This window comes from Schistocerca gregaria, chromosome X (genome assembly GCF_023897955.1).
Source record: "Schistocerca gregaria isolate iqSchGreg1 chromosome X, iqSchGreg1.2, whole genome shotgun sequence".
Lineage (NCBI taxonomy): Eukaryota > Metazoa > Arthropoda > Insecta > Orthoptera > Acrididae > Schistocerca > Schistocerca gregaria.
In genome coordinates this window covers 437,434,900-437,458,568 of record NC_064931.1, presented here as the reverse complement: position 1 = coordinate 437,458,568, position 23,669 = coordinate 437,434,900, and the positions used below count along the sequence as shown (strand labels likewise).

Sequence of the window (23,669 nt, the reverse complement as noted above, 5' to 3'; positions counted from 1 at the left end):
TAGTACTGAATCCAGTCTGGATGGCAATGAGTGATGTAGGCATTACCCTTGTCAACAGCAAGTAGCGTGGTGCATGGCACAAATTCGTTACCAAACAAGACATACAGTGCATACCGTCGGCATTTTCACTGTTGTCTAGCTATTTTTAGTGCATTACAGACACACAGATTCACAGCGTTAATAAATAAAACGATATGTAAATATTCTGCAACGAGCCATCAAAAACTAGAGGTTTTTTTGTACCAAAATACTCAGAAAATATTCCTGAACAAACTCCAAAGTTAAGTCGGTGTAGTTAAGGTTCACCCTGTCTACCTACCCGTATAGATTCGCATATCTCATATTTTACCGTCGTTGTCATGACTCAGGATTTTGTCGAAGACAATGTCGTCTCGGAACTTAGACTCATAATAATTTCAATAGTTTACATTGCGTTTAAATAACTATATCAGGAAACTACTGTCACCGACGGCCAAGTATAGCAGGAGCTCAATTCCCTGTTCGGAGATCTCGATCTACACGGATGTGGCCGAATCTATGGGATACCTCCTAATATTGTGTCGGACCTTGGTTTGCCTAGCGGATTTCAGTAATTCTTCGTGGCAAGAACTCAACAAGTCACTGGAAAACCCCTGCAGAAATTCTGAGCCATGTTGCCTCTATAGCAGTCCATAGCAGTCTATAGCAGTGTTGCCAGTGCAGGATTTTGTGCACGAACCGACCTCTCCATTATGTCCCATAAATGTTCGATGGGACTCATGTCTGGCGATGTTGGTGGCCAAATGATTCGCTCGAATTGTCGAGAATGCTGTTCAAACCAATCGCGGACAATTGCGACCCGGTGACATGGGTCATTGTCAACCACAAAAATTCCATCGTTGTTGCATCGCCGAATGGCTGCAGATTGTCTCCAAATAGCCGAAAACCCAAAGGACCCTTTCCATTCCATGTGAACCAGTCCACACCCTTATGGAGCCACCACCAGTTTGCACAGTGCCCTGCTGACAACTTGCGTCCATAGCTTCGTGGAATGTGCGCCACACTGCTGCCATAGCCCACTAACGTCAGATTTCGCCAAACAGTCCTAACGGATACGTTCATCACACGTCCCACATCGATTTTTGGGGTTGTCTCACGCAGTGTTGCTTGTCTGTTAGCAGTGACAACATTACGCAAACACTGCTGCTCTCTGTCACTACGTGAAGGCCGTCGGCTACTGCGTTGTCCGTGGTGAGAGGTAATGCCTGAAATCTGGTATTCTCGGCACCTTCTTGACGCTGTGGCTCTCGGAATATTAAATCCCCTAACGATTTCCGGACTGAAATGTCCCTTGCGTATAGCACCAACTACCATTCCGAGTTCAAAATCTATTAATTCTTACAGTGCAGTCATAATCATGTCGGAAAACTTTTCACATGAACACCTGAGTACAAATGACAGCTCCGCAACCTTACGGGATTATATGGATACCCGTGGTCTAGGGGATGACGGCACGATAGCTCAGCGTGTTCGGCCAGAGGATTAGCAGCCTTCTGTAATAAAAAAACTGAGCTAATGGATCAACAACGAACTGAAACGGATGTCTTTCGATGTCCGCCCAGAGCAAATACAACTGTCGAAGACGAACAAAATGAGATCTAAAAAAAAAAAAAAAAAAAAAAAAAAAAGCCGAGCGGTCTAAGGTATACATTTTTACTCTTCAGTACGAAAAGCTTTCAACGGCCCACATAGTCGTTATAATTACGTGTGCTTCCGCTGCCAGACTCGGCCTTTTTTCACTTCAACGAACCTAGTAGTCTTCATTAGGTGTTGCGGACTATGTCCGTGCTCTGTGACTGATCACCAGACAGACGGACGTAGTATTAGAAACTAATATCAGGTGATAATTGAGAACTATTACCGATGCCGACTACTTCTACTGTTGACTGTTGCGTGTTTGTTTGTCTTCACGGTTATTCTCAGAAAATCCATTCCCTTGGTTTTTCAATGCTGATTGATCAGACGACCTAAGTGAATCCACAAATTCGGTACTTGATACTAAGTCTAATACAAATTGGGTGCCGCGCGGGATTAACCGAGCGTTTTAAGGCGCTGCAGTCATGGACTGTGCGGCTGATCCCGGTGGAGGTTCGACTCCTCCCTCGGGCATGGGTGTGTGTGTTTATCCTTAGGATAATTTAGGTTAAGTAGTGTGTAAGCTTAGGGACTGATGACATTAGCAGTTAAGTCTCATACGATTTCACACATATTTGAACATTTTTTGACAGCTCCGCCAATGCACTGCCCTTTTACACCTTGTGTACGCGATGCTACCGCAATCTGTATATGTGCATATCGATATCCCGTGACTTTTGTCACCTCCGTGCAATTTTTCCTTACTTAAACATGACTCCGGATGGCTTGTCCAACAAGTCTGCTGACAACTTGTGCTTCACATCATTGTCAAGATGTGCTCGTTTACTTGTCGGCAGCTCGTGGTCGTGCGGTAGCATTCTCGCTTCCCACGCCCGGGTTCGATCCCCGGCGGGGTCAGGGATTTTCTCTGCCTCGTGATGACTGGGTGTTGTGTGCTGTCCTTAGGTTAGTTAGGTTTAAGTAGTTCTAAGTTCTAGGGGACTGATGACCATAGATGTTAAGTCCCATAGTGCTCAGAGCCATTTTTGCTCGTTTACTATCTCTAGCAATTTCGATGTAGTGTCACGAAATTCCAACCTCCCATCTTTCATTGTCTCTGCGAGTGTGCCCTTCAGCCACACCAAGGGACCTACAGATTGTTGCAGCTAGTGTCAACTGAGGCTCAACTTGAGGAGGGGCATCTAGAGGTTAAAGACGAGTTTCAGTAAATCGTCGAGGCGAACAAATTCCAGCTATACGTTAGCAGTCCGTAGTAGCTTCTATTGCAAGTGGTTCTCACGGGTGGGATTCCAAGAGCAAACTCTTTAGTGTGTTTACAAGTCCCGAGACTGGGCCAGGCACTCTGCCAAACGGTGTAGGAACGCGTGTACGGCACAGAAACAAGAGCGGCCAGCGTACGATAAGCGCCGTGGGCGGCAGCGGCAGCGGCAGCGGCCTCGTGCGTGCCGACAATGCGTACTGCGGCATTAGCGAGCCTCGCCACGCGACGGGCTAAACACAGCGCGCAGGCCCACTCAGCAGCCGCTCCGCGTACTGCATTTGTTTTCCCTATGAGACCGCCCGCGGGCTCTGCCGGAGCACCCTCCTCTAGACTCTCGTGTGCTCTTGCTCTCCAAATCAACAACTTGCCAACAGAATCGGTGTGTCTTGCGAGATGAGAGGAGTCATTTCGCTCCTTGCAGTGCTTAATGTGCACAGTATGATGTTTATGATTTCAAACGTAAGACGGGAATAAACGCCTTTAACGGAGGCGACAAACACACACTTAAAGTTGTTAGCATACATCAGAACACGTTCGCTGACAAAACATTACCAAGGAAAGCCCAAAATTTAATAATTTCGATAGCACTGCCATTAGCATGGTGTGCCAAAACACTTAAGTTTCGTGTCAACGCTTTTCAATCCCATTAGTATTACATCGACAATCTCAAACTGATGATATTTACAGAATTGATCATCTGACAACTCTACTGTCGCCACTATAATCCCTACTACTACTTCTGTACAGATAAGAGAAAGAATATAAGTGCAAAAGAAAATGGCTGAGCACCAAAGTTGCTTTGAGTACTACTACACTGCCGACTGTAATAACCATGTTCTCTCAGAGAGCAATGGACATTAAAATGCTCATTTCCAATGCCGTGCGAACACTCTCTTATAGTGTAGTTGTTGCTTTCAAACTACCTCTTGCTTCTCCAAGGCGTGCATCAGACCTTTGAGAAGACCGATCTCCTGGTTTATCCGTGATTGAACAGCATCTGGCTTGTTTTTCAATACAGCGTCCGATACAGTGTCATAGAAGGAAGGAAGCAATAACTCTAAGCAAGAGTTGTCTTTCTGAGATTTTTCCGTCGTAATTAAAATAACATATATTTACGACTGTCCAGCCAGGTATACATTTCTACTCTTCAGTACAAAAAGCTTTAAACGGCCCACATAGTCGTTATAATTACGTGTGCTTCCGCTGCCAGACTCAGCCTTTTTTCACTTCAACGAACGTAGTGGTCTTCATTAGGTGTTGCGGACTATGTCCGTGCTCTGTGACTGATCACCAGACAGACGGAAGTAGTATTAGAAACTAATATCAGGTGATAATTGAGAACTATTACCGATGCCGACTACTTCTACTGTTGACTGTTGCGTGTTTGTTTGTCTTCACGGTTATTCTCAGAAAATCCATTCCCTTGGTTTTTCAATGCTGATTGATCAGACGACCTAAGTGAATCCACAAATTCAGTACTTGATACTAAGTCTAATACAAATTGGGTGCCGCGCGGGATTAGCCGAGCGTTTTAAGGCGCTGCAGTCATGGACTGTGCGGCTCGTCCCGGCGGAGGTTCGAGTCCTCCCTCGGGCATGGGTGTGTGTGTTTGTCCTTAGGATAATTTAGGTTAAGTAGTGTGTAAGCTTAGGGACTGATGACGTTATCAGTTAAGTCCAATAAGATTTCACACACATTTGAACATTTTTGAAAAATTTGGTCCGGCCGCTGTGGCCGAGCTATTCTAGGCGCTTCAGTCCTGAACCAAGCGGCTGCTACGGTCGCAGGTTCGAATCCTGCCTCGGGCATGGATGTGTGTGATGTCCTTAGGTTAGTTAGGTTTAAGTAGTTCTACGTCTAGGGGACTGATAACCTCAGATGTTAAGTCCCATAGGACTCAGAGCCATTTGAACCATTTGATTTTAATACAAATTGAGGCCTTCATCTCTGTTGTGTCTTATACGTCCTTTACAACGCCATCTCAGAAACTTAAGAGTCTGCGCCTCAGTGATAGCCCTGTCGTATCACATTGCACGATGATTCTCCTGACGGAGCTTGGCGACAACTGATTTAATTTGTTGCTTCAGTAGAGAGTGTCACTGATGTTGATTTCACTTCTCGTCAGCTGCCCTAATAGCAAACATTTGATCAGTCTGAGACAAATCTGAAGGGCTTTTGCTAGAATCACCTAATGAAGGTGACTTGGCCAATCGACTAAATACTGAGCAGAACAATTTAGTGATCAGCATGAATGTACGGCCGAAAATTTATCATCTAGGAAATGGTTCTTTGCCTTCCAATGAAATACCTATCCATCACTTTAAAAAAAGCTACAAGATTTAAAATTAGTTGGTACCGTAGTATCTACGTACCGTAAGTTACATCTTGCTGAGAACTCCAGGTTTCAATTCATGCCTTAATATTACTGCTGCACGATCCTGTCTCAATAGAAATAATTCTTTTCCTTCAGGCAGTAAACGTAGAACGTCTCTGGCCGTCCGTCTGGTGCGCCGGATTCAGCGAACGCCTGATATCGCCACGAACATGAGTAGACGCGAAAAAACTGCGAGGACAGCTGTGCGGTCACTACACACTACGGTCGCACGGCTCATTGGTACTTGCACAGTTCATCCCCATACTTTGTGAATTCTGCCTGGGAACCTCGTGTTTCGCACGCAACATAGCATTTCAACTTTAGAGTTCATTTTTGATGCAACTGAAGTTGCATATTGTTTTTTATTTTTTATTAGACTTGACAAACCTGCTCTTTTTAGATTAACGTAGGAAACGTGTAATTAAACCGAGGAAGACCATTGATTTCTTCGTAATAAATATCGTTTTTTTTCTGCATAAAGCCATTGATTTCAGCTATTACAGAGAGAAAAAAGTGGGACCGTGAGGTTCACTCCCTGAAACAACTTTGTGAACCGTCGCCAGTTGGGATATATTCCGATCAGTGTAACTGTTTATTTAAAACAGTGATTCAGTTCGTCTCACGAAGCTAAAATAGTCCACCCCTGGCAGTTCCCCGCGGAAAACTCTGGCGTGGTAATCGAGCGCAGGACCTCTACGGCGACAGCCATTAGACGGAGACATAACGACTTTTCCACTTCTAACGAACTCACTGTCGGCAGGATGTTGAGTAGCCGTTTGAAAAACAAGCTCCGAATCTTGACGACCACCACGCTCACGTGGATGAAAGCGAAAAACGCATTCATCATAATTAAGGTAAATGTGCTTCGCAAATTGCATAGTGGCACTAGTGATAATGGTAATACAGTAGGTGCCAGAGATAGTAGCGTCAAAGACCATTTAGACGCTAAGGTATGAAAAGTATTTTCTTTTTACCGGACAAATGAGCCATTTTTAATGAAGGTATCATTGTTACGCCGACTCTGTAATTTTATCAGGACGGTATTGTTGGTCGCATACAGCTTATAAAGCCATAAGCACACTGAAGTGTCAATGTTGGCGTGAAAATCTGCATCTACTAAGAGATGCAAAAAGCTCTAATGATACGCATTCAAGAAATATAACATAGCGTACCCAAATGCAACAAGAAGCCACAGAGAGGACAAGGATGTCTTTTAATAAACAGTCGTATTTCGCAACAGATAACTTCATTTTTACTTGTTCATATTAATTCTGGTCATATCAGGTATCTTCAGTGGGCACTACAAAAAACGGATATAGAAATATCCAATTGGAAAAATATACACATTTGTGCGTCTGTTAAACTATGGCAATATTTTAATACTGCAGACTTCAGTGGGTATGGGTATTATTACGCTCAGAAATATCTGTTCTGAACGTATGGAAGCTCTATGCCATTATTACTGCTTTTTACAATATATACTTTTAAAATATGTTTGTAGAATTTACTACCTATGATCTGTCTAGGTGAAACATATTTGGGTGATAAAGAAGATGAAACTTTTCAGTTACAATAGACACTTGCTTATTAAAATATATCCACATAAATGATAGTAAAGCATTAAAGCCAGTTATACTAAGACAAAAAGCAGCAATTTTACTGGTAACATTTCAAGAATTAGTCAAATCTAAGAGTTAGAGAACAAGGGACCAAGTAAGAATGGTCTTATTTGGATGAACTGGCACACTCGTCTTCGTTCAGTGTAAGCTCTTCAGATTTAACAGGGGGGACAGCGCGAACAATATTCTCGGACAAAGCGCTGTTCTGTGTTTTATAGGATGCGTCGCAGGGATCTTTTCAGTTCTAAGGTTCTGTCCAGATTCATTGGGCATATTACACATTTTTACCCACTCTGCCAATCAATATACAAGTTTCACCCGCCTTGGTCGACTCCCAAAAGTGCTCAAGACTTACGGTTTCACTAAAATTACACACTTCACACAAAGCATCTCCATCTGCTTTCGTGAGGCAACACTCGCCACGAATATTCAAGGGTAGGTTAAAGCGACGGTAATAACTCCACTACCTCCAGGATGATAACCCCCCCCCCCCCCTCGACCCCGTTAAAGGACAGCTAAAGCTCTGTCGCAGTGCGTTCTACATAGATTTACCTTACTGACCTGGATCGATGTGCGTATAATACGGCCTGCCGCTACAAAGGAAGGCTCGTTTCCCAACACGAACACGCACACACAAAGCGAAGTCCTTACATAAGGACGTGGCAGAGGGGAAGACGAGCTGATAGAAACGGGTAAGACGGCTAGCGAAAGCTGATGTCGGCGCGCCGCGCGCCTGTTAACGGCGTCATTTGGCAGCGCCGCTAGATGCTACCCCGAAACGCACTGCGCTGCCACTCGCCTAGCTGCAGCTGCCCGCGTTCGGCCGCTGGTGCCGGCACCACAACCTCACCTCACTCCAGCCGGCTCTTGGTGAGTTTTTTTCCCATCTTTTTTTTTCTTCACATGTGAAAAATATGGATAGTGGCATCAGGTATCGGCTCGTGAATTTGGACTCGAGAATCTAGTCCAGTTTGAACTACGCTAGGCAGGTGCAAATTTCCCGTGTCTTGTCCATCGCCGGCCGCCGTGGTCGAGCGGTTCTAGGCTCTCAGTCCGGAACCGCGCGACAGCTACGGTCGCAGGTTCGAATCCTGCCTCGGGCATGGATGTAGTGATGTCCTTAGGTTAGTTAGGTTTAAGTAGTTCTAAGTTCTAGGGGACTGATGACCACAGATATTAAGTCCCACAGTGCTCAGAGCCATTTGAACCATCTTGTCCATCTGTCAGAAACGAAAAAAACGCGTGAATTAATTTCGAAATTTACGAGCTTATTTACTGTTTATTGGCATATTCACAGCACAGTCATTCTCGTTTTTCGTTGTGTCGATCTTTTTACGTAATTACGATCAGCAACTTTCTCCCCCAAATTTCAAAATATTTTGTCGTTTCTCACATACGCAGGAAGAAATATTAACACCATCGTGATAAAATAAGAGAAATCAGCCCTCACGCAGAAATAGTTAGGTGTTTACTTCACACACGTGCTATTCGAGAGTAGAACGCCAGAGAAATGATCTGAAAGTGGTTTATGAACCTTTTGGTAAACATTTACGTGTGAATTGCAGAGTAATCACGTTCATGTGAATATAGATATGCAATAAGAACTCTAGGGTATTCCAAGAAGACACAAAGAAATTGCTGCTGTATGCTGATCCTGTGTCGCAAGCAAAGAGAAATTGCGGTTATTCTCTGTATTTGTCCCTTTTATTTCCCGTTTATTAGGATTTTTCAGATAGTTTGGATCTGCATATGTACAACAAAAGCCAAGGTTTCCAGACGAAATTTTTACTCTGCAGCGGGGTGTGCGCTCATATAAAACTTCCTGTCTGACAAAAACTGTGTGCGTCACCGAGACTCGAACTCGGCCTTGCCAAAGGTCCCGAGTTAGTCTCGGTCAACCACACAGTTTTAATCTGCCAGTAAGCTTCAAAAGTCAAGGTTACTACGAACTATGTTAGATACGTGAAGGTTTCCCCATACATTAGTCCGAAGATCTATCAAAATAGAGATTTTACCAGTCGCATGCAACGACTTTAGGACAGTTATAATGCACTAAAGAGCCCAGTTCAAAACAATCATATCTTCTCCTAAGCCCATCAATTTTAACCGCCACAGTTTTATCTGTGACACAAGAATAGTAAGCATATTTTGTCTTAATAATGACTGAATTCATTTCGGCATGCATGTTCCTCCCAGATTATTAGTTTGAACACTCTTGATTACAGTTAGGTTTAAAGTTAAAAATACATCATGTTCTTCAGAGATTTCTTAGCAAATATTCGAATTTATTTTAATTCTTCAGGTTAGGAGAAATGATTCAGTATAATTTATTTTTATAATACGTCTAATGACAGTGTTTATTCTCTGTAACTTCAGCAGAGATGTTGCAGAAACGATGTAACGAAGCGCAAAGGGGGCGAACGTAATCTATACTCTTTAAACCGATGACATTATTGAACATTCCCACTTCAAGGTGTAGATGAAAGAAATTTGAGAATCATAGATATATGCGTTTGATAGCTAGATGTCTTCCAAAGTGAATGGCGCCATTTGCTTCTACCGCGGCTCATTAGCGCCCAGTGGGAAAGTTTTGGCTTCATTTGTGCGCCGCAGACGATTTAATGTCGAAGTTTTCCAGCATTCTCAAGAGTGTCAGTTGCTACTAACCAGTTCTATTTTTTCTTCGTATTATGTTCGTTTATCAATATTTACAGTGATTCTTGTCATTGTATTACGATTGGGTAGATAATCTGCGGAACATGTGAACACTGTTGATGGATGTGAGACATAATCTCTGTTATATTATCTATCGCTGTTCAGAGAAGGAAAAATGATCCCTCGAACCCTGTACCTGAAATTATTAAACAACATACAGAAAAGAAGCCTTTCGTTGTCAGTGACTGGGTTTGTGCGACCCCTGCTCTGCTACCATCACGAAAATCTAATAAAAGACGGTTTGCCGATCGATCTCGACGGCATCTGTAAATTTGCACCGCGAAAGGAAATACAAGCAGAGACCTCATCTTTTGATATAACCCAAATGTGGATATAAGCAGAAAAGTAGAAAAGTATATTTCAGAGAATAACATGTAATTGTGCAGCAAAGATATCATTCCAGGCAAACCACACCATGGTGCATACTTTCGAGAGACTTACGATATTAACATTTTGGAAACCACAGTGTCCCCTAATAAGAATACACTGTTTCGTACATGGGTTGCTTGAAGGAAGCCATGACGCGCGTAATGTGTCTGTGGCATCCCATTTGTTGCTTCGCGCATAGTTGTTTCAGCTCCACCACCACTTTGGCCTCTAGCGCTAGATGTCCCGAAAGAAACGCTGTACGTTGTTATTGAAGATATGGGATCGCATAATGAATTTCTCAGCATGAAGAGGATTACCAACATGCAGTTGTTCGGATACTAGGCACCAAACATTCCCTGTTGGCTGCAGGTGCACCTGGAGTCCTTGTCTCGCGTGCTGTGACCTTCTTCATTCATGAGACGTTGCATAATTACGATCTCATACGGGTGGAAGTGTATCTCTTTGTGCGACACTCGGTGATTCAGTTCACGCGAAGTACTCTCTGCGTATCTGTGACAGAAGTGCGTCGAATAAAACACTCCGCAGCACAGATTCATTCCCTCGGTACGCAGAGCTTTAACTCTGACAACGAATCGTGTAGGAACCGAATTATCTGCTACGATGTGTTTCAAGAAGTTTTCTGATTTTGTAAGATTACCTCAACCTGCGCCAACGTATATCAATGTACCTATAATGAAATGAAGAAAATGGTAGATATATGTATATGACTATTGTTTCTGTCGCTTACTCTGTCTCGTCATACAACTTACTCTTTGAAATAATAATGTGATCACAAGAAGACGAAATGGCGAAACATTCGCCCAGTCAGACATATCAAACTTTCGAAAAGAGTGTAAATGTTCCTAAACATGCAGTTACCTCGATTCGACGTGTGTAAATACCTGAGCTACCCTGTTAACAAAGCTATATGCAAGCTATAACATCGGGAAAAAAAACACAGCAGTAGATATGACATCTCAGTATAATCGAGGGCAGCAATCTGACTACCAGTTTCCAGGGGAAACGAACGTCAAGAGTAGAGCCCTATTGCTTGGTGAGCGGAAGGAGTCTATATGACATGGTCTTAGATGAAATGTGTGTAAAACAGCAAAGGCGAAGAACAGAGTTCCTACAAAATACAAGTCCAAAGTTGGAAGCAGAGCGACAGCATACGCAGGTAACCTGTTGTACGTTGTGCCACAAGGGCCTATGTTTGTTTGACTTGCATGTTCAACCTATACGTAGTGGGAGCAAGACATGTGAATACGTCAATAACGGGTAACTGACACAGCGGATTAACTTAGTTATCGCTCGAGAGAATACAGTAGGTGCTAGACAAATATGCGGCATCTATAAGTTTTGCTGTGCTATGCATCAACCGAGTTGCATTTTAAACCATGTACTTGGAGATTCAAGGTAATAAACTTGATAATCTTGAGAAGTTTTTGAATAAACGCCTATTCCAAACCATCGCAGAAACCATCAGTATTCAGAGGCTCGACGCCGTGTAGAAATTCGAAGTTCAGAACTAACAGCTTTCTCCCAAGAACCTTTCCTTTTCTGCTTGTTTGTAGGACAGAAGCATTCTTAGCTGAGAGTGAAGAACTTTGAGCGTTTACATTATGGTAAACACATGTCGATAGTCTACACTTACCAAGTTTCTATGAAATACGACGAGCAGGGTGAAGTTTTCTTACAAACAGGCCTGCTCCCGTGGTGAGTCACAAAGCCATGAGGAAGCTGCAAAGCAGTTGAGTGTGAAGGAACGCAGATCGTGTCCATGTCATTTGTCGTGAAGAACAATCGTAAAGAACTGAAGGTTAATGCTAGATGACAACTGAGCGGCGGAATACAAAAGAAAAGACGGAAGCAACCGCTGCATTTCGATCGCTCGCAAGCAGCAACGCTGTCGTTAGCTTAGAACGTAAGAGCTCGCAGTTATTCAGCTATTATTATAGCTAGGTCAAACAATTGACTTGACAAGACATGCAATGTGGGACAAGATACTGATAACTTAGATCAGTGCGCAGCTTTTCTTTGGTGATATGTACATATCTGTTAGAGTGGTTTACAAACCTGAATACAAAATGGATATATCTGTGACTTTTCGTTGTCATGATGATTGTACTTGCATAAGTATAAAAAGAAAAAGTTTCAGCCAGTAGCGTGATGGAAGGAAGATCGCTGTTTCCTAGTCACTCCACTGAGACGGTGCAGCAATAAACTGAAGCTTTTTCATTTCATGGGTTATGCTTTCTTTAATGGTTCATTACTTTACTCACGCCGCTGGAATAGTCAATAAACGAGCAGAGCACTTCGCAAGCTCTAGTAGATGTCTGCAGGAAAAGAGGAATCTAGAGCACTGAAATTTTATTCGTAAAAGAATTCTCGGGTATTTTTAGAAATGATTGTTTCTGATAAACGGCAAGTTTAGCCTTTTTTGGTATTATGAGGCCGACTGTGACAGGAAATACTGTTATTTTAACGATCGTTGCATAACATAGGCTTGTCTTGTCTGCACCAATGCGAGGCCACTGTCGTGTTCAAGTCAAAGAAAGTGGAATAGAGACTCCTAATCCGTCCTCTGCAACCACTTGCGTATCACAGCAACGCAAAGTTTTGACATTGGCGTGTACGTTAATAAATATACGTCTTTCGAAAAACGAAAACTGAAATACTCGAAAAGAGATGCATCTCATTAGAAATCTACGACTATTAGACTACCTATGGGTCTATATGCAACCCTCGAAAAGACAAAGTGCGTTTCTCTGGCCCGGAGTTGGTTCTCGATCATGACGAATTGGCAGTATTTAGGTACAGGGTAACGATTTCTGAGCGATAACATGCTAAACTATACATATGAGGTAAATTAAGATCTTAGACTCGTAAGCCGTTGTTTTACTGGACTATTAGTGTGTAGATTCCGGAGACCTTGCCACATTCATTTAAGGATGACGCTGGGCCCGAGTTACAATTTAGATAACAAGTAACGAAAAATTCAAGCTTTCTGCGCACATTTGTACAACTTTATTTATGTTAGTCAACGTTAAAATAATAACGTACTAGAAAATAATACAATACTGCCATTAAAATGGTCTTCGCGAATTTTGGAGGAAAAAAGAGTCTCTGATTACGTCGAAGCTTAAGAAACATATTTTATAGTTCTTGCCTTCTTCACTTTTTAGGAATATTAGTTAAATGTTCTTCTCCTGTTTTGTTACTTTTGTTGATATCGAACTGCATTTTTCAATTTTTCTGGCTCTTTTTGTATATCAAGTTATTAAATTTCAGTTTTCAGATCATGGTTCAAATGGCGCTGAGCACTATGGTACTTAACATCTATGGTCATCAGTTCCCTAGAACTTAGAACTACTTAGACCTAACTAACCTAAGGACTTCACACAACACCCAGTCATCACGAGACAGATTCACAGATCATATTTTTAACACCGGTATACGAATATATTATCTCTTGCAAATATATTCTATCTTTATTCAGGTCACCAGATTCATAGACAGCGCATCCATTAAGATTTTTATAACAAAGATGTGCTCAGTACATACTCATGAAATCACGTTCACCTATGGTAACAAGGTAATCTATCTACAGAAACAATTGGCTGGATTATTCTTCTTTGCTATAATAGCTCTCCCTCCCTCTCCCCCCTCCCTTCCCCTGTCCCCTTCCTCATTCCACCTCCCCCCCCCCCTCGCCATCCACTTGTCTCGCCCCCTCCATCTCCTCCCCTGCCCTCGTCGGTAAACTCCTGTAAATACCACTTTTATATTGACATTGATGTTATATTGACACAAACACACAGAACACAGCATTATAAAGAAGAATATGTGGCCTTTAATACTAAAAGGTTCAAAAGTTGGCTGGCTGGAGTGGCCGAGCGGTTCTAGGCGCTACAGTCTGGAACCGCGCGACCGCTACGGTCGCAGGTTAGAATCCTGCCTCGGGTATGGATGTGTGTGATGTCCTTAGGTTAGTTAGGTTTAAGTAGTTCTAAGTTCTAGGGGACTGATGACCTCAGAAGTTAAGTCCCATAGTGCTCAGAGCCTTTTTTTTTTTCAAAAGTTCATCGAGTTAGCTTCGTGAAATGTGTTCCTTCGAAGACACACTAATATTTACACAGAGAAATTCAGAAAGCTGTTAACTACCATAGCAACTAACCGCATTTTATATCCGCCCCTGGTCACTGAGTGGTCAGCGCGACGGAATGTCGTACCTAACTGCCCGGGTTCGATTCCCGGCTGGGTCGGAGAATTTCTCCACTAAGGGACTGAGTGTTGTGTTGTCCTTATCATCATCATCACCATCATCATCATCATCATCATCATCATCTTCATCATCTTCATTTCATCGCCATCGACACGCAAGTCGCTGAAGTGGCGTGAACTCGAAAGCCTGGCACCAGGCGAACGGTCTACCGTACGGGAGGCACTAGCCACACGGCATTTCCATTTCCCGCATTTTATGAGTCTGAGTAAGTGTCATATCGTAGTGGAAGCCAAGCTGATGACTTATGTTGCATAAAACAGAGATAACATGTTGTTTGCTTTCTTCACGTATAGGAAAATACAGTGGAGGGAAACTAAGCAACATTTCAGTAGATTTGATCTATACCATGTGAGCAAAATAAAACATGTGAAAAACATCACGAAACGTATAATGCCGTAGATGAAAGGAGGATGTACGATTTTTCCAAACAAAATTAAGTTTCATAAAAGAATTGAGGCAGTGACTTAGATGATAAGAAAGATTATACAGGGCCAGAGTGCTGCGAACGTTTTCGTAACGTTCGGTGGGACCAGTCGTCCATTTAAATAGCACTCTCTAGCGATAGGGGTACCAGACCAATATTCATCCACACACACGATTTTGCTCGTTATGGAAGCACGGCTTTTGACTAAGAATACGCAAAATTTTACACCCCTGGGACCTTCCAAGAGTTGTTGGAAGAGCACGGCCAATAATACTAAAAAATTCCATGGCCCTGCAATGAGACGGTCGTGAACGCTGTCGATCTTCTGTCTTAACCGTTGTTGGCTTTGTGGAACTTTCACCAGGTTCCTCCAGTAGCTGATTGTTTCCTGGAGTACCACATGCCTAAGACGGCTAATTAGAATCTGACTCTGGTACTCCCACTCATATCAGTTGCCCGTGGAACGTAAGATATGATAGTTGCCATTTGAAATGCCAAAACTCCACTATGAAGAAACAGAGACAATATAACAATTGCACCACCCAACTGCTACACTTATAGTACTTGTGAGACGGTGAAGCAGTGGACAGGACGCGACTTGTCCATCAGGAGGGTCTGGTTAGTGTGGGCCACGGTTACATCAGGCGACGACAGCGGCAGCGACCGTGTCGTAACGGGCGCTGGGTGAGCATCGCGGCCCGGACAGTGAAACACTATTAGCCACAAGTGGGTCACCGCCGACTTCGACGCTGCAATTTCAGGCACTGGTCTGCACTTACCTGCCCACCAAAAAACTTGAGAACGAATTGGTTTACGAGCTCCTTTGCCACGGCAACCGCTCGATATGATACCCCTAACCTTCTGAAGCAACAGCTGTCTAGAAGAGAGTATCATGTGGAATACGCGCATATTAATGAAGGAGGAGGGATGAAAATCTTACCCTTCGTCAGCAGAGAAAGTGTATTATTGCTGTTTAAAAAAAACTGTAAAACGGCTATAACTCCTTTGTGTCTTACATCACTGAATTTACATATCACTTAACTGTCAGCGAAAGCAGGAATCGCTACCATGAGCTTCTTTTCTTTATTTCAAAATAAGGTTAGGCTATTTATGAGAACACATCTGCACTTGGATCGCCGTGTAATACTAATGCAAAATTTAAATAGCACACCTGTATGGACACTCAGCATTCCTCAATTTACAGAATCAGTGTGAGTCGAAGGACTACTATCCGGCGCGTCCATTTTAGTAGCTAACAGCGGCCACTTCAAGAGAGTAAACGTCGTCGACTTGTGGTAACTATCAGTAGCAATCGCCAGACTGTTTTGTCTAGCGTGTAGTCTCAATGGAATTCCGTGGATGACTTGTTAGACTATAAACGCCTGCATCAGACAGCTAGTTTATGATACCTACTAATTCCAGCTAGTATTCGAATACGGTAAAGCGACACGAAGGCTTCAAATTTGGTTATGAATAGTTATGACAATAGTAACGGCAGTGAAAGGTCACTTAGGGAATTTACCTATCGTGCTCTTTGATTGATGGTATATTACAGCACAAAATTATTCTTCTCATAGGAAGACCAAATTTGAGATACCAAGCATACCACAAAATTTCTAAGAACGACTTTGTCACAGTATTATTTTCGCATGACTCTTATACGACATTCGTGGTAAGTCATAAGTTTTTTTAGAACTCAAAGCTCCCATCTGCATTTGTGGGTGCTAACGAAATGATAATCTCGAAAGACTTCTTTCTAGTTGCCAGTTCGTTACTGAGCTTTGTCGAAATAAAGGAGCCCTATTCGATATTAGATACCTACCGAGTGACGTTTACCCTATTGTTTTCGTTCCAAGTGCTTCCTTCCCTGTATACTTTTTACACTTGCTGAACACCCTTGAATGGGTTAAAATGTGAGTCTATCCACCAACCATAGCACATTTTGTTACCAGATAATGGATTACAACAACAGTCGTCAGTCGCTAAAGGTATTCAAGGCTTGTCGCGAACACATTTGGGAATCCCGTATATAGATGCCTTTGCGCTCAACATTTTGTCAACAGCAAGGTCGTTAGAAACGGAGAACTGAGTCCGACACGGACTGGAGCAGAAGACTGCTGGGTACCTCTTGAAGAGACAATAAGGGTGTCAACCTGAAATGGTTTATTTTAACCGCGGAAAATTTACATCGTGATAGACGAACCTTGATTTGAAATAGATTCTAACGGTATATTAGTACATCGCTTTACCTCTTCCGTTGCACATAGAATAAATAACTATTCATAAAATCATTTTTTTTTCATTGCGTGAAGATATTACTCTATTTAATGTTGTCTCTCGTGCTTCTAAGCTGCATCTTATTGCCACTGAGAAATTCTCAAGCAATTAACTACGTAGTACCTCTAAGCAGTTGCGTGATTATAACCTTTCTTCCAAATGGCGTATGAAAATGGGTTTGAAGGGAACTGTTATGTAGCTGTCATTTTAGAATCAGAAGTGTGGTTCGCATGGTGTTATTTTGACCTGGCTGTTTAATTTTCTTATAATGAGGATTTTCACAGTCTGTACGAACAATGGAAAGACTGCGGCAAACTATTCTCTGGAAGAGAACAGAAAAATACTAAGATTGAGCGAGCCTAGCTGTCGTTTGTGCCTGGGACGTGTGCCGGTGTCCCAGTCGTATTGCTCAAGAATCAAGCTTTCTAAACCTAGGCGTTCCGTAAAGGTTGACAAGCGATGGCCTACAACCACCTGTTCCGAAGCAGCGGGCATTCTCACGTGCAGTAAATGAGACCAAGGCCGACGGGAAGCGTTAACCCATGCGCTCGCTGGGCTATGCATGGCAGTCCCAGGTTAGTAAACTGTTCCTGCACTACAGCAGGTGGTTACAAATGTGGTTAAATGTAGTCATTCTTCTGATTTTGTCACTCGTCTCTCTGGCGCAACGTTTCTAACAACTATTTTACAACTTCCGTTGCGTAATGCGGCACGACGTCCTGATATGGCTGCTAGGCTGTGTGTAACGCCACTCGTTTCTGGAGCTGGAACGTGAGATAGAGAAACTGAAATGAGGAAAAGATTATATCTAATCCGAAGTAAGCCGTGTTTTTTACTGAGTTTTTAGATAAAGGATAGTTAAACAGGTGAAGAGGGAGATGGTAACTAGGAACGAGAAACCAGAACTAAAGTGAGCAACATTTTTCATCGTTATTGAGTTATAACATAATATACTACAGAGATACTACCACGCCTAAGAAAATAATTTTTATAATTTATGTGATATGGAAGGCTCTTGGTGTTGCATCAAATACAGTTATCGCTATGATGAAGTCTTAACTTGCTCATAGTTATTGGCGGGACGAATCCAATCTCATGTTTTCCTTGGTGCTACCATTAGCGTGCTTTGTGAAAAAAGTTCGCATCACATCTACTAGATGCCATTAAACATAAGGCGAAAAGTCTCTGAGACAAAACATATGGGTCAGTGCAGTACGAAAATGCCGTTTTAAAGGGACTGCTGTAAAAGCTTCTTTAAAGTCCATTAGTCACATATCAATAGTTTTAACGATGATTAGTTTAAATATTTCTACGGTAGCAGTCACGTCATAGATTAAACCTGAATCTCTACCACAATTTTCATTGAATGTTTTCTCTTTTAGTTTCGTGGCGGACTGAAGGCACATAATCTATATTCGAGAGAAGCTAGTTGTTCGAACCGCATTCCGACCATTATGACTGACGTTTTCTGTGGTTTCGCTAACTGCTACAGGTAAACATCATGACGTTTCCTCGAAAAAGGCTACAGCCGTGCCAAGTAGAGCTAATGTTCCGTCTCTAAACCCTGCAGTGTCGATGTAAAGTTAAATTTTCAACTTCATCTTTCTTTTCTCTTCTCTAGCACGGATTCGCGCACACTTAGTTGTCGTCCTCGGATTGATTAACACTCACCACGAAATCGAAATCATTATTCTGAGACACACGTAATCGAATCCGTTTCGTCTGAGGGCTTGCGTCACTGCGTGGCACGCCCGCGTTGGAAGAGAAATTGGAACCGGAGTTTCGCGTCAGAATGTGGAGAAAGACGCTGCTATTTGATGGAAATGTCAGAAACCATTCTTTGAGGTTATTTGATATAAATTAGATCCAAGCCAATCATTTCTGAGTTACGCACTTATCTCGATTCGTTATTAGCGAGAGAAGGGATTTGATGCAATAATTTACATAAAAATTTTACTTTTTTATTTAAAAATCGATAGTGGCAATATTATTGCAAAGACCGTACTGACATTCGCTGCCGCGCAGTTTGAGACGCCGCCGTGTCACGGATAGCGCGGCTTCTCCAGCCGGAGATTCGAGTCCTCCCTCGGGTATGAGTGTGTGTTGTTCTTAGCATAAGTTAGTTTAAGTTAGCTTAAGTAGTGTTTAAGTCTAGGGACCGATGACCTCAGCAGTTTGTTCCCTTGAGATTCACACACATTTGAACATTTCTGACATTAGCTTGAGTTAGCTTAAACGGGTTTTGAGGAAGTTAAATCAGAACATTCGATATAAATCAGAACATTCGATATGGAAAGGGAGTCTCTCTCTAGATTATGGGATTACATCCTTGACTATCCCACCACAACTTTCGCAAAGCGTACGGGTGCTTGTGTATTAATTCACATTTATTGTTTGCTTTGCTCAATCAGAAAGCTGATTTGAACACCATAGCCCTTTACTGGACTGGTCCTGTTGGGCGTCGTATATCCTTGCCTTCCTCAGACCCATAAACTGTCTTCGTATTGGGAGAGACCGGGACTGTATGGAGGATGTTTAAGAAGTCGCCAGCGAAAATTCTACTGCGTAGTCGAAACAACGTTGGCAATGTGCGGGCCAACCCCATGTTTTTTGAGTCCTGAAGAAAGATATTTGTGGCTGTCGATTCGCTTTGCTTTCTAAATAATGAGCAGTTCACTTACTGTCTTTCCATCATTCTCGTTTTCATTTATCTGCCCCCTATACTTATAGCACCTCCAGTTCAAAGTGAGCTATAAATCACGGTATAGTTTGGCATTTTTCACATATTCAAATCATTGTCAGATGTGAAAGAAGTGAAAAGTGAAAGGAAATGTTCTACCAGGCTGGGGTAAATCAGCAGAGTCTGCTGTTTTTCAGGGTATTCGACCTTGGTCTCGATCAAGAAAGAATGCAAATTTTTCATAATCACATACGGCGAAGGGACTTCTACCTCAGTTCACGCTGCTGCCTACAAAGCAATGAGAGTTGCATAACGTCCGGAAGACTTCTTGCACCGCACTCGAGGTTTCAAATGAGCCACGACCTGCCGTCAGTTATTGCAAAAAGTAATCTGGCGAAGAAATAAGGAAGTCATAGCTCCTTCGCCTCAACTATACGCTGTCGTGTATTTTACTCATCACTTTACAAGCCGCAATTCACGCTTGAAAAACAACTTTTCTGAGATAGATTGAGCCCTGTTTTTGAGATCAGGCATCAGTGGATCCATTGATATCATTGGTTTGCATAATTCCAACGAATCAAATGTCCTTTGCGCCGTTTTGTATATAGTGAGGAGTCCCCAGCAGATGGTATGGGTGAGTTCGCTACCCGAAACGGCTTGGTCAGACCCCAGCCTAGCCCAATCTCCATCCCTTCGACAGCGGCCTCTAGTCCTGCATCAAATCAACCCCTGTATCTCCCCCTCCTCTCCCCCCACCTCTCACCATGTACCTTATGACGCAAGTCCAGATCTGTCCATCTCAGAGTGGGCCAGCTCTTTCTCCGCTCTGGTACGCTGAAAACGAGCTCTAAGCGAGCTAGTGACAGAGATTCACCGGATCATCTTTCATTTGAGACTCATGATCCTGGAGAATATGAACAAGTTAACTATAATTGACAGCTAGGCACAGGAGGACATACTATGTCACAAGCATTTGCAGTGATTTACAAGACAGAGTTACAGTAAAAGGGGATAGACAGAGCAATCGTGATATTCATAAGGTCGGTAGTGGATTATGGGCAGTTAGTGTTGGAATATAGTCACTATCGATGGTAGTCTTTAGATAGGTCCACGAGGTGACAAGGAAGGTGTGTGCAATGAGACTAGAAGACTCCATATTCTGCATGATCGATATTGTCTTGGTCTAGTGATTGTACGACCCTTATAATTGGCTAATTGTGTACTTAGAGCTGTTTGCAAGAATTTTCTCGTAGATGAGCTACAGGACTTTAACTTTTCTCTTCTATTTGTTTTCTGATGTATCCAGTACAGTTACTAAGATGTAAAGTTTCACTTCTGATACATTCAGGACGGGATAAGTCGATGACAGACAACCACCACCACCAATAATATAAACTGATCGTAAGAGCAATGTGTGCGTTCTTCCTTTGTCACCACATTTAGCCACTGAATCGGATTCACTTTTACTTCTCTCAGCACTTTACTGAAGTCACAGTTACTCTATTTAGCCGACCTTTGGCATTAAATGTACAATACCTGAATAATAATTTTCAAAGTAAAAGTCAAAACTGGAAATGTTAGTCTAAGAGCTCTTGTACTCACTATAACTTGCTATACTGTAATAGGATTGGAAGATATATGCTAGTATGTTGTAGACAAAGACCTCCCGATACTGTCAGACATGGAAGTACGCCACTCAATGCTCATTTTATGTAATAAAATAAGGCTGTATTTTCAGACAATGAATTTCTCGAGAATGTTTCACACATTACAACAATATTACGCCTTAAACTGACTACGTTATATTTGGAAGAAATATGCAAGCAATTACATTACGTATCCAAACGAAATATTTAAAATACAACTCATTCTTCTGGTTTCTAGCACATGCAATAGGTTCTCTAAATGATCAATGACAATTTGTTTTCTGCTACACATACAGACGTATAACAGATAACATATGAAACTTGCAGCGCTATCTGGTTACGCTAATCGATTTCCCTTAGTTTCAGCTGTTCTTACAAGTATTAACTAAGTTCCTCACACGAGTTATCGCTTGCTCCTTTCATGAGCGTTATCAGAGTTCACATTATTTGATGTGGATATACAAAGTATAGTACTTGAAGAGCAGAGAAGTTCTGTATGACGTGACCGTCAACCCATCCTACGCACATAAAAGTGTAGATAACAGCCTAATGGCCTAGACAATATCATTAATTAAATCGAAATAAGGGCGTTCCTTCCCGTTTCTAACTCCTCAACAACGTTTATAGCCGACCGCTGTAGACGAACGGTTCTAGGCGCTTCAGTCCGGAACCGCGCTGCTGCTACGGTCGCAGGTTCGAATCCTGTGTCGGGCATGGATGTGTGTGTTGTCCTTAGGTTAGTTAGGCTTAAGTAGTTCTAAGTCTAGGGGACTGATGACCTCAGAGGTTAAGTCCCACAGTGCTTAGAGCCATTTGAACTACTTTTTTCTCATACGACGACCCGAACAGATGTACTTACACTAAAACTCCGGGATATAGAGAATTATATAAGGCTGTATATCATATTTATTTATTGGTTTCGGTTACTCTCAGAAACACCTAATATATTGCAAGCGGAAAAAATTAACTATGCTATGTATTTTTCCTCCCAAAGATACTACGACATAAAGACCAGAGAGAGTGCTTAATTTTGTTTCCTGGAACCGATATGCATGAAGCAAGCAAGCACTTCTTAGATTCCTACAAATACAGATCTGTTTATGAACTCGATAACAGCAAACATCATTGAATAAGTGTGGGAACTTCCCTTGAGGAATGCAATTTTTTGCTTATAACACGAGTCGTAACGCTGAAGAAAGCGCCACCATTACTTACTTGAACCAAGCGATTTCTCTCAATGGATGAACAAGCAGCACAATGAAGGAACTCTGTATGTATAGCGGGACGGAACGTAAACACACCAGCTTAGGTAACAACGCAATTATTTGACGACAGCTTACGCAACACGTGCCTCGCTGCGTGCCAGAAGGTTCTTGTACTCTATGCCATTCTTTGAGCTCCGATGCATTCATTGCTGTCAAGATGCCCTGGTAATGTCTCTGAAATGAAGATGTTAGGAAATATTCGCACTAACAACCACTCTAAAACAACCAATTACTGCCGTACGTGCTTTCAGAATTTTACGTCAAGTGAAACACGAAATCGCTCTATTAATTTAAACGTTTACACTGTGCGTGTGCGAAAACGATTGTTAGTTTGAATTATTAGGTTAAATTTAAGGAAAAATACATAATTATTCCTTTTGCCCACTAATTTGCGACTTTAGTTCTAATGAACCAAGAATGAATTTTCTTGGTCATAGAACTCCACTGTATAGAAGTAGGAAAGTTGCTTCACAAACTCTCCCGCACTCTTCTATTAAACAGACATGCCCACCCATCACCATGTTGTTATTCAGTAGCCGTTTTCAGTACATTACGATCCACTTTGAAATCTTTTTTATCACAGCTGTTAAACATAATAACAATCAAAGGAAAATAGGATAAAACAGAGTACTGGACAAATTAACGGTGTGTAGATATTAAAAACGGGGAATTGATCCTTGATTTATTGGTATTTCTATTTCATAAGAATAATACATCACAAATTACTTTCGGTTACAAAAATGAGACGGTTATGGCAAAAACATCTTGCAAAGAAAATTGTGATCTGAGAGTGTTAACAGTGGAAAGTTCGCAGATTAAGGATTAGAAAATGTATCGTCTGCTGACATTGACTAGTAGTTTACAACAGATAGGAAGCGAATCCTTGAAGAAAAGAAGTAGTCAAGAACTGACTGTAACAAGTGTCAGTATCTAGTATACTACTGCAACAGTAACTGTAATGAATACTGCGGCATCGACTCAGTGTTAGGTTAAAATATTTTCAGATACACATTAAACGAAAAACTAATTCAGTATTTAGTTCCTACTTTGCAGATATGTAATATTTTGTGTCGAAATCGAAACGTAGTAGTTTTAGATAAGCGCCACTGAATAAAATCA

The 23,669-nt window shown here is 42.1% G+C and overlaps 1 protein-coding gene across 2 annotated transcripts in view; it reads left to right on the top strand.

Moving 5' to 3' along the window:
* LOC126298530 (elongation of very long chain fatty acids protein AAEL008004-like) overlaps nt 1-23,669 on the top strand; it is an 81,339-nt gene that overhangs the window by 20,992 nt on the left and 36,678 nt on the right. The window contains exon 1 of one of the 2 annotated variants that reach the window (XM_049989891.1): nt 7,669-7,759. The exons of the other annotated variant lie outside the window; for it this stretch is intronic. The gene's annotated coding sequence lies outside the window, so the exon portion shown is untranslated. Of the gene's footprint in view, nt 1-7,668; nt 7,760-23,669 lie in introns of those variants that run through there. 2 annotated transcript variants of the gene reach the window in all.